Here is a 13129-nt window from a genome sequence, read left to right on the forward strand (position 1 = left end):
ATACACCTCTCACGGGGTACCCGGGCTAGTTTCAAATGAATTCAGAAAGTTCTCTTATTAGTCTAAAATATAATTATTTGTTTTTATTCAGGATAGCATATGCGCAGAAGATGTACATACACACAATTTTGCGCATTTTGATTTTGTACGACGATGTGTAAACATCAACTGCTACAGTTTTTCTTGTCAACGTTTTACTGAAGCCAGTCTCTGTACCAACATTTCACTTGCGGTTTTAGTTCTAACTCGTGCTTTTCTAGTCAGAGTGTCGGTCAACCAGTGGTAACCGCACAATGTGTCAGTGTGGAGATTTACGATCTTGGTCCGCCACTGCAGTGCAAGATTAAAACCTTTTAGCGTGGCATCAGTTTCTGCTAAATTGATATGCCGAGCATCATTTGTCGGACAATGACAGCACGCATCATCTAAAACAGTACTAACTCGTCCCAACACTATACCTGTTGCCAAAAACTCGCGTCAGTCCATGCATTCAGTTCGTGTCTAGATGCATGCCACTCGCCCAGGGCAGGATCATTTCTAAATATTCTAGTAAACGTTTTGGCCATTATTTGCTAGATGAAATCGTTATCTACCATGTTACGGCAGTTTCTCATATTTTTAGTACTTCAATAACCCCAGTGGGATTACTGTTACTGGCCATTATTTTGCACAAATTACAAATACAATCAACCTTATCAACCCATTCAACGACAGACGGTCCAGTGGCAGATTCATCAAACTCTGGTATTAAGCGGATGTCGGATCTATCCATTTCTTTTAGTAACAATTACTAAGATCACTTAAAGATAAGGATTATATGTAAAAATAAAACAAAGGTCCGAAAACGAAAACAAAATGTCAGAACTCCTTCCTTCATACTAACTTCTCTTAACTTAATCCGTAATTTATGACACATGCACTCTACGTCTATGCTCTCTACCGGCTGTCTAAAACTCGACTGTATATTCTCTGCAATTCGTCCTTCTAATAGCCACTATTCCTCTCGTATGCAAAGTATTGCCAATAAAGTCGCCTGACAGACTAAACAGGGGCTGTGCCGTTTGTGTGAACAAAACCTTCCATTACAATTAGCAGAATCGAAGGCAAATAAGAAGTGTGAAAATTGGTTGCCGACAGAAGGATCCTGAATTACTTAGAATACGGAAAAATCAAGTTGATCGTTGACCAGGTTCTACCGGTGAATTTTCAGGCCTATTGTAACAGAAATGTGTAAGGAAAAATTCAAGATGGCGCCCGACTCTCTCTTTAACACGGTAAGTTCAGGAAAAGATGTTATAAATGTTGCAGCAATTCAATAATCTTTTTACACCGGTTCTGCACGGATTCCAACAACGGTAAAATATCCTCACACGGCACAAGAAGCAACAGCCACACGATTCCCCAGCCAACTCAATCGTCCCTCCCCGACGTCTTTCCCCTCACCCGCTTTTATCGTCGTTCTAGGCCGGCTAAATTTGCATATTCCGAGAATTCGTGTGACTTTGCGAGACATCATAATTTACAAAAGACGGCGGCCGCCATCTTGGTCTTTCTTTTCTATTTTTGGTCGGTAACGCTGAGCTGGTCTCGAGGTAAGTCTTTTTCCCCTCATCCGTCTCTCCCACGTACCCACACAACATGCAAACACGCGGGCGCTTATCTCCTGGATGCACGTTACACCTATTGAGGACGGTCGATCTCCTTCTTGGTGTTGACACGATAAGGTGTTTGAAAGGGGGTACCTAGCTGCATTGTGAGAAATGCACTTCGAAAAACTGAACAGGTATGTTGCTATTTCAACTGACGTGTTCGACTTCAGTTTAATGTTCAATCGGAGTAAGTACGAATGAGCTTCATCCTGAAAATGAGTGAGCAATAATTCTCCTGGCGAGCTGACAAATAGAGTATAGCAGTATAAAGTGTCTGAATGCATCCGAGAAACATACGAAGAAGTCGCACGGTGGCAGCGCAATGGCTGCTTATTATTGTATACTGAGAAAGAACTTGGCACTCTCGAGTAGCTGGTTTCCTTGATAGCAGTTGTGCAAGAATACAAATAAAAGGTTCGATTAGTAGTTGACTATCGAATTTGAATGCTATGTAAATTTGTTAACTGCTAATGCAGAGGTGTGCGACTTAATAGTGATGGTGACGAGGAGCCGATGTGTTTCATTTGGATTTCAATTGTATTCTTTTCGAACCGTGATTATCAAAGGCACTCGATGAGCTTTGGCTTAAATGTAAATCCGCTTGTTATGAAATTGTCACTGCCATGATGACGAAGAATAGAAAATCAAGAGTATTACCTCAAGATACGTTCAATTAGATCTTCATCAAAGAGCAATTTGCAGTGTGACTACAGGTTGGTCTGGAAAAATCCGGAACAACTCAAATACACATTTTCTGCAGGGAAAAGAGTGATGCTTTTCGATGGAAATGTGGTGATTTGATTTTAGAAATTCAGTTTCCTTGTGCGGGATATTACTGGTTCATTTTCCTGTGTGCAACTGGCTTAGGTTGTTATTGCATTCCTCAATTGCCAATCAAGTGCAATATCTAAAGCATGAGATGATGAGACTTTTGTAAAACGCTGGCGGAAGTGTAAAAGTGAATTAAATCGGGCGGACTGGTGCGCGAATCGCTACGAGATGAAGGTCCGTCGCTTCAGAAACGGGTGGAAACATCGTGGCAGGAGCCTGTTGGTTGCGTCAGATCAATTATGCTAGACACACTAATCTGGTTGAAATTGATGCAGTAATTAAAGCCATTGATTTGACTCTTAAATAACAGGTACAATGGCTGCATGTAATAATCGATTCAATAAGCGTGCATCGATGAGAGGAAAGGTGCATTTACACCACAATTAATTGAAAATAAGAGAGAAATGTTGTCGGGGTTAAAACCCCACGCAGTAATTGATGACCAAGTTGTCAGTGAGCAGAAAGACCGCATCGGTAGTTTTATTCAAATAGTCAGATCAATGAAGAATGTGGCAGACTTAATAATCCCAAATTTGGGCTGAGCAGTGGAAATAGCCCTGACTTGCCTCATCCTCGCCATAAAATGGTCTGTCTTTACCTGCCCGTGCAGTTTGAAAATGAAAAAAAAATGTTCAAATCATAGGCTGCAAGAAGAAATATGAACATTATCCTATTGATGGCATACGACTTTTGTTTAATATCCGGGACAGTAGAATCTAGAATGAGACAAAACTTGCGCAATTTGTAACTGCACTTTCTGGGATCAGCATTTCTTGAATTCAGTGGAAAAGAGAAATATAGAACGACTAATAACAACTTTCGTAAACAAGACGCGATACAAGTAGAAATTGTCTTAGTTTCTTATTCATTCTTTGTATCGGTTATTTTACGCACGGGGTTATTCGAACACACAAATCATAAAAAAAACGAGAATATGAGTGGAGATTTATTTTAAACTGAATAAGATTTAAACATATGCAGGTACTTTCAAGGGATGAAACAAAAACGTCTACAAAAAGAATGAAAGCAAGGATGCATGTACATATGTAGAACGATGGTATATAAGGATGAGGGTTTTATCAAGGGCTCTGTTAAAAATGTTATCTACACATGGAAGGTGTATGAACATTCCTAAATGGAGTAAATGGGGTATTTGGGTGACAATAAAACCATGGGTTCATTTCTAGATATAATCGAATGTGTTTGAATATAATTTAATGTATTTGAATATAATTGAATGCATTTGAATATGATTGAATGTGTTTGAATATAATTGAATGTATTTGAATATAATTGAATGTATTTGAATATAATTGAATGTGTTTGAATATAATTGAATGTATTTGGATATAATTGAATGTATTTGGATATAATTGAATGTGTTTGAATATAATTTAATGTATTTGAATAAAATTGAATGTGTTTGAATATAATTGAATGTGTTTGAATATAATTGAATGTGTTTGAATATAATTGAATGTATTTGAATATAATTGAATGTATTTGGATATAATTGAATGTGTTTGAATATAATTGAATGTATTTGAATATAATTGAATGTGTTCGAATATAATTGAATGTATTTGAATATAATTGAATGTGTTTGAATATAATTGAATGTATTTGAATATAATTGAATGTATTTGGATATAATTGAATGTGTTTGAATATAATTGAATGTATTTGAATATAATTGAATGTGTTTGAATATAATTGAATGTTTTTGAATATAATTGAATGTATTTGGATATAATTGAATGTGTTTGAATATAATTGAATGTGTTTGAATATAATTGAATGTATTTGGATATAATTGAATGTGTTCGAATATAATTGAATTTATTTGAATATAATTGAATGTGTTTGAATATAATTGAATGTATTTGAATATAATTGAATGTATTTGGATATAATTGAATGTGTTTGAATATAATTGAATGTATTTGAATATAATTGAATGTGTTTGAATATAATTGAATGTTTTTGAATATAATTGAATGTATTTGGATATAATTGAATGTGTTTGAATATAATTGAATGTGTTTGAATATAATTGAATGTATTTGGATATAATTGAATGTGCTTGAATATAATTGAATGTATTTGAATATAATTGAATGTGTTTGAATATAATTTAATTATCAATTATATTCAAATACATTCAATTATATTCAAACACATTCAATTATATTAAAACACATTCAATTATATTCAAATACATTCAATTATATTCAAACACATTAAATTATATTCAAACACATTCAATTATTCAGTTATTCATTTTCTGTAAAAGAAATTCGATTTTAATTTGAATGATTGTTGTCGTAAATCGATACAAAAATATTTTATATGATAAAAAAGCAAATCCCGTCATGTTTTATATTAAAATTATAATACAATTCTAAAAGGTATTTAAACCAACTGATTCGGTTAAATAAATAAAAAATAGACTCAAAATAATTCGAAATCAAATCCTTAACACATTTTTCTTTAACTCTTAACAGTGACCCGGACAACGCCGGCTAAACTTGCTAATACATACTAACATTTATTTCCTCGATAATAACATTTTAAAGGTAAAAACTATAACTAATTTTTGTTGAGGTAATATTCCAAGACACGCTTAGTTAGTGGCATGTATAGGAAATAATATATCAAAGAAAGAAAAGAGTTGACTCCAGGATCACAAAGGCATCACCAGATCTCTGCACAACAATCCGCCTGCAGGATTCGAATTACCAAAGAGAAAGAGAGGACGAAGTATGAAATCAGTTTACTCTTTCGAGTACTTCTAATCGCCGTCCTTATTTTTTATTTTTTATTTTTGTTTTTGAAATGGCAACAATAGTGTGGTTTCGGACCTTCACGCGTAACCAAATAAAAGAAGCGTACAAAACCAAAAAATATTTGTTTAATTTTTATATGTTGCTTAATCTGCTGTCGCTTTCGTATAAAATTCCGACTTCTTAAAAAATGGATGGTTAAAAAATCAAATTATATGGTTATTTTAAAAAATACTATCAAAAGGTGACGATTATTTTTACCGTAAGAAAGAAGATAATATTTATTACTTTTCAAAGAATTAAATTGCTTCAATTTTAAATTTATATATATATATATATATATATATATATATATATATATATATATATATATATATATATATATAGGAACAAACGTATTATGTGTTCATCAACGTTTCGTCTTTATTTCGAAACGTTGATAAACACATAATACGGTTTGTTCCTTTTTATTTCTCTACTTTGTCGGAATACTATTTCCATTATTTTCATCATCTATATATATAAAAATGTAAAGTAGGTTTGTTCTAAACAAATAAAACCCTATTTCTAAGTTATCAGTTTATTTGAAATTTTCAGACAACCCATCTTTAGAGTCGAGGTATGTTTTTATGTTATTGAAATAAATTTACCTCGCGATTTATTAAAATTAAAATATTAAATAAAATAAATATATGTTTTTTACTGCGAATCTGTTCTGTTGATAAAACTGAACTTCCGGTTCGATTCATTTCACAGCCACGAATTGACGAAAGATTTCATTTTCTGTTAACTCGATAAGTAAAAAAAACTAAAAAAAAACTTACTCGTGCAGAGAGTGATCCGTGCTGAAATAATAATGTTATTATTTAAAAAGCCATTCTTAACATGGGGAAGGGAGGGTGTTTTGTACCTATTCTGTACTTTAATCTTACAATTGAATAAAAACATATCATAAAACTTTAAACGTGGAAAACGATTTTTAAAAAATAGCGCGGATCACTCTCTGCATTAGCACACACACACACACACATACACACACACACACACACACACACAAATAATAATAATCCCATATTTTAAAACTTTAAATTCATTTATGTACTTATGTTTTTTAAATTTTATTTATGTTAAGGCTTCACTCATGAAACATTACGTTTTAATTGTTTAGTTTATTTTCACGGCATTGTTTACATAAAAAAGTTTGTTTTAACTTTTTCTAAACTGTTTCATTTTTACGACATGCCTCAACGTATTATAAACACCCTAACCCCCCCATGTTAAAAAAAAAAACAAAAAAACGCCCTTCCATAAACCTCGAAAGCCATTCTTAACATGGGGAAGTTAGGGTGTTTATAATATGCTGGGGCGAGTCGTAAAATTAACGAAGTTGCTATCTATTATTTATTGCAAAAATTGCTTGAAATTTATTTATTTGACCAAAAAATTAAATTTTGGTACTCCTTGGGCGTTGAGTTCCATGGCGACCAGTAGAAAAAAATAATAGTCGCTCCCTCACCCCGCGCGTAACATATTTTATTTACTGACGTTGCCGTAACTAAACGATTATCTGTCACATTTACAAACATTTATTTATTTATTTATTTATTTATTTTGAAAAAAGTTTTACTTTTTATTAATATTAAAAGAAAAATGGGTACTCATGCAGAGAGTGATCCATGCTGAAATAATAACGTTATTATTTAAAAAGCCATTCTTAACATGGGGGGAGGGTGTTTTGTACCTATTCTGTACTTTAACCTTGCAATTGATTTTTAAAAAAACACGATTTAAAAAATAGCGCAGATCACTCTCTGCATTAGTACCGAAAAATGTTACTAAACATTTAATAATTTCTCACTTTTTACAAACATTTGATTTTAAATTTCTTTTTAAATGACGACTTTTATCGACTTTTTTTTAAATATCCCCCCCCCAATGGTGTTTATTCCGAAATCCGTTGTTAACATGGAGAGGTTGGGGGTGTTTATTCTGAAAGCCGTTCTTAACATTTGTCGAGGTGGATCTAATGTAAAAAAAAAAATAAATAAATTAAAAAAAAAACTAAATCCTTTACTAATAACTTCTCACTTTTACAAATATTTTTTAATTTACATGCGCAGATGAACAAATTGTTGAATAGTGCGAAAACAAAACATTTAGGTCCACCTCCACAATTTTCTTTTTTAAATGACTTTTATTGATAAATAAATTTACTTCTCCGCAACTTTTATTGATAAATAAATCTACTTCTCTGCCACGGGCACTGAACCCCTCCTTTTTTTTTTTAATAGTATTTTCGGGTGGGTATGCTGACAACAAATATCAGTTAAATTTTGCAAATAGCCCCCTCTCCAAAAGTGGTGTTTATTCCGGAAGCTGTTCTTAATATGAGGAGGTTGGGGAGGGGGGTGATTATAAGGTGGACCTAATCTAAAAAAAAAAACAAGTTGTTTATGCGCACATAAGCAACTATTTTTTATTAACTTTTTTTTTTTTAATTTTTAATTTAAAAATTAAATTTCAATGAATAGAATAATAAATCATTTATCATTAATATGTGTTTTTGGTTTTGTGTTGAATGAAACTTTTTTTTTTTCATTACAACAATAATGAACCAATTTAAATCTTCCGGCATGCGTTACGAAATTATCAATAAATCGTTTAGTTACTAAGCCAACGTCAGTAAATAAAAAAAATGTTACATGCGCATGCATTAGCCTTGACTTGGAGGGGGGGGGCTTAGGGAGCGACCATTAAATAATTATGCTGATCGCCATGGAACTCAACGCCCAAGGAGTACCTAAAGTGGTACTTATGCACTTATGTTACCGTGCTATTTTTTAAAATAGTATTTTCCTGTTAAATTCAAATTTTACAATATGTTTTTCTTTTATTAATTTGTTAAGTGAAAGTACAGATAACCCGGTCGGTTTCTAATGCGAGGAAAATCTAGCCCCCCCCCCAAAAAAAAAAGGGGTACTCTGGATAATAACAAAACATTAAAATTGCCTCAGTCTCGAAAGATTTCTTCTCTACTGAACGAGGAAAAAAACGGTGAAGTGTAGTTCACCTTCTGTTTCTCTCCCCCTCTCTCAATATCTCTCTCTATCCATCTCTTCCTTTCCCTCTCTCAATCTCTTTCTCTCTATATCACCCTCTCCATCTCTCTTTGAGCCCCTTTCTCTCTCTAACTCCCTCTATCTCTCTCCTTTCCTCTGTTTCATCCCTCTCTGTTTCTAACACTCCACCTCTCTCTCTGTTTATCTATCAATCCCTTTATCTCTCTATCTCCTTCTCTTTCTCTATTTTCCTCTCACTGTCTCTTTTCTATCTATATATCTTCCTCTCTATCTGTCCATCTCTAATCCCTCATCCTATTTTAGTCTCCTAAATTAATTACAGTGAATAAGGCATTGTCAAAACATGGATAAATCCTATTTTAGTCACCTAATTTACTGACTGTGAGAATAGAAATTATTTGGAAATTACTGCTACCTTGAACAGCATCAGAAGTAACTGGTAAAACCTTTCTAATTAAATTGATTTTGGCAGCCGTTTGGTAACAAAATGACATAACCTTAGCCCTTGCTGCATGAGGAATACCTGCGACCTTGCTGCCAAGTAGAAGAATTATTTATTCTACTTTAAAACATTCAACTTTTCAAAAATCTCATCTTCGACATCTCCAAAACATCCAATATGGGGAAAAATATTGCAGAAATGCAAACTTATTGTTTAGGATGAATGCACAATGGTACGCAAAAAATCACTTGAGGCTCTTGGTCGATCCTTGCAAGATTTGCGTGGCAATGTCAGACCATTTGGGAATGCAGTAATATTGCTTGCAGGAGATTTCAGACAAATGTTACCTGTTATTCTTCAATCAACACCAGCAGATGAAATAAATGCTTGCCTCAAATACTCTGCTTTTTTGTTCCATGTGAAGACATTAAACTTAACTCAAAATATGCATGTACAGTTGCAGACTGTTCGATCCGCACAAAAACCTTTGCATCACTTGTGGGAAATTGGGTACGAAAAAGTGCCAGCTGATCAGAGCTAAGGGCAAAATTCTTTGACTTTTAACTTCTGTAATTTCTGTAATTTTATTTCATCAAAAGAATAGTTAGTTTAAAAGGTTTTTGCAGATATTCAAAATATAAGAATTCCATTTGACTGAGTGAATGAGCTATTCTTGCAGGTCAATACAAAGATGCCCATGAACTTAACGCTATAATTAAATGTAAAATTCCAAGTGAGGTAGTCAAATACAAATCCATCGACACTGTTGTGAAAGCAGATAAAGTGGTTAATTATCCAACAGTTATATTTGCCAGGGATGCCACCGCATGTATTGTAACTGAAATTTGGTGTACTAATTATCATGTTGTGAAATATAAACCAATCCAAGCTTTGCAATGGCACATAGCTTGCAGTAAAAAAAAAAAAATAACAAACAATATCATAGAAACAGCAATCTTAACAGGACCTTTCACAGATGAATATATCTTCATTCCATGCATTCCTATGATTCCACCGGATACATCATTACACTTTAGCAAATTGCACTTTCCAATTTTATTGTCATTTGCAATAACCATCAACAAAGCACAGGGAACAATCTTTACAATTGTGGGCCTTACAGTTACACACTGAGTGTTTTTTCACATGGACAATTTATGTTACATATTCAAGAGTCACCAAACCGGAAAATCTCTATATCAGCTAAGAAAATGGAACAACAAAAACTGTACCCATGCAAAATGGAAATTTAAACCTATAAGAAACATGCTTTTTCTCACTTTGGAACTTTTTCCATTGCGCCAATTTGAGCCACAGCAACGCGTGGCAGGGTACAGCTAGTCTATATATATAAAAATGTAAATGTTGGTTCGTTCGGAATGAATTGTCTAAAAAACCACTGGACGGATGGCTTCCACGTTTTGGTATAATATGTTTACTATATCCATGTGTGTTTTTATATATTTCTTTTTAATTATAACATCATACTTAATTTTTCTATGATAAAAAGGTGGATTTCTTTTTACCGAGAGGTCATTTTTTTATTTAGGGACAATTATTTATTACCGCTTCCTGTCACGTGACCAGTGTTACAATTTAGCGGTTTTCCTGCTATATCTGGAGATTTCGGTTACAATCTAGCGGGAAATTCTAGAAAATCTGGAGGTATTTGGCACGCACACATCCGCATTAGATTATTAAAAAATAAAGAAAAGCGCTTGAGAATATTCAATGTAAGTAAAAAAAAAAGTAGCATTTATTGCCTTTGGTAACAATTATTTATTGATTATTTGTTTTGTTTTTCACCTTTTTTTTTCGACTAACCATTCTTAAATCTCACTATAAAATCGATTTTTCCAAGTACATTTTAGGTGTGGGGGGGATTCCAACCTCCGAAGTTTGGGTTTGTATTACTGTACACATAGATTCGAAAAAGTTGTCAAAAAACAAATATATAACAAATAAATGTTATCAAAGGCAAGATAAGTTACTTTTCTGCCAAACTGGATATTTAAATTAACCACACGTGGTCTCAAAACGAATGCCGACGCTCAAAGTGTATACACATTTTGACTCCTCCCTTTACTTAAAAATTCACCAAAATCCAGGAAATTAACGAATTTTAATGAAAATTGCAGTATTTTTTCAAATAATGATCGCAGAATATAATGAACTAATTATTTTTACTTAACTCTTAGTGAAAATATTTTATTTTGTTTAAACAAAAATACCTTTACTAAAGTTATGGTTTTCAGTAGTAAATAAAAAACGCAAGAATTTATTTTTGCTTTTTTTTAAAGCATCGTAATTTGTAACAATAAAAAATAATTTTTACAGTAACATTACGAAAAAAGCCCCTAAAGTCCGTATTAATGTATTCGATATAACTCGAAGAAAAATGAATTATCGGATACTATTCAGGAAATTAAAGATTCAATTAGATTCCTATTTCAATCACCTAAATTATTTAGGGTGAAATGAGTTTAGGAATTTATAGCCAAACCTAAATATTTTTTTTTTGGTAAATATCCAGATACGCTACTACAGAACACCGACCACTCTAATTTGTTTTTTTGGGGGGGGGGGACAAATATATAACAAATAAATGTTATCAAAGGCAAGATAAGTTACTTTTCTGCCAAACTGGATATATTTTTTGTTTTTTTATTCAATGTAACATATTTATTCAGCTCGAAAAACATACAGTGTTTACCGATGTATTTGAAAATTCAAGATGGCGTCTCACACCCTCTTTAACACCGTAAGTTTGGAAAAAGGTGTTATAAATAAAAAACTATACAAAATACTATTAAAAACCCGCCGAATATATGTCAACCTATGTCACAGTAACATGTATTGAGCGAGTTTTTAACAGTATTTTATCCGGTTTTTTATTTATAACATCTTTTCCCAAACTTACCGTGTTAAAGAGAGAATCAGACTCCATCTTGAATGTTGTAATACATCGGTAAACACTGTATGGTTTTCGAGCTGAATAAACATGTTACATTGAATAAAAACACGAAAAATATATCCAGTTTGGTAGAAAAGTAACTTATCTTGCCTTTGATAACATTTATTTGTTATATATTTGTTTTTTGACAACTTTTTCGAATCTATGTGTACAGTAATACAAACCTAACATATTTATTCAGCTCGAAAAACATACAGTGTTTACCGATGTATTCGAAAATTCAAGATGGCGTCTGATTCTCTCTTTAACACGGTAAGTTTGGGAAAAGGTGTTATAAATAAAAAACTATACAAAATACCATTAAAAACCCGCCGAATATATGTCAACCTATGTCACGGTAACATATTGAGCGAGTTTTTAAAAGTATTTTCTCTGGGTTTTTATTTATAACACTTTTTCCCAAACTTACCGTGTTAAAGAGAGAATCAGACGCCATCTTGAATTTTCCCAAACATCGGTAAACACTGTATGTTTTTCGAGCTGAATAAACATGTTACATTGAATAAAAACACGAAAAATATATCCAGTTTGGTAGAAAAGTAACTTATCTTGCTTTTGATAACATTTATTTGTTATATATTTGTTTTTTGACAACGTTTTCAAATCTATGTGTACAGTAATACAAACCCAATATGTTACATTGAATAAAAACACGAAAAATATATCCAGTTTGGTAGAAAAGTAAATTATCTTACTTTTGATAACATTTATTTGTTATATATTTGTTTTTTGACAACTTTTTCGAATCTATGTGTACAGTAATACAAACTCCACCGACCACTCTAATTTGTTTCGGGGGGGGGGGAATGTGATGTAAAGGGCGGAAAATGTTAAATGGTGTTCTAATTGGTAAATGTCGGTGCGTTACTTACGGAAAATTTGAAAATTCGATGTTCCAGGTAAAAAAAAAAAAAACAGATAAATTAACCCCCCCTACTCCAACTTGGTGTGCTTTCCTTTTCTTATTTTATTTCTTTTTCAGCTAATTTTAAATTTTCCACCCAAAAAGCGCTATAATGTATTTTTGAAAATTAGAAAATTCTATGTCCTGGAAAAAAAAATCCCCTCCCCCCAACATAGTTTGCTTGGTGAAGCCGTCGTTTATACTACAGCGTGCATGCGCGTAGCATAAATGGAAGCTGCAAAATGGTGGAAAGAAGTTCGTGGGTTCAGGGGTAAATACCATGCAAAAGGTAAATTTGCCCCAAGTTTGACTATCAGATTCGTTGTCAGCGACCTCAATTACCTTTACAAAAACAAATTAGAGTGGTCGATGTTCTGTAGTAGCGTATCTGGATATTTACCTTTTTTTTTTTTTCTTGCTTAAAAAAATAGCATTAATACAATAAGTTAGGTAAACTGACTTTTTC

Source organism: Euprymna scolopes, chromosome 37, assembly GCF_053919585.1.
Source record: "Euprymna scolopes isolate OS-2025 chromosome 37, ASM5391958v1, whole genome shotgun sequence".
Taxonomy (NCBI): domain Eukaryota; kingdom Metazoa; phylum Mollusca; class Cephalopoda; order Sepiida; family Sepiolidae; genus Euprymna; species Euprymna scolopes.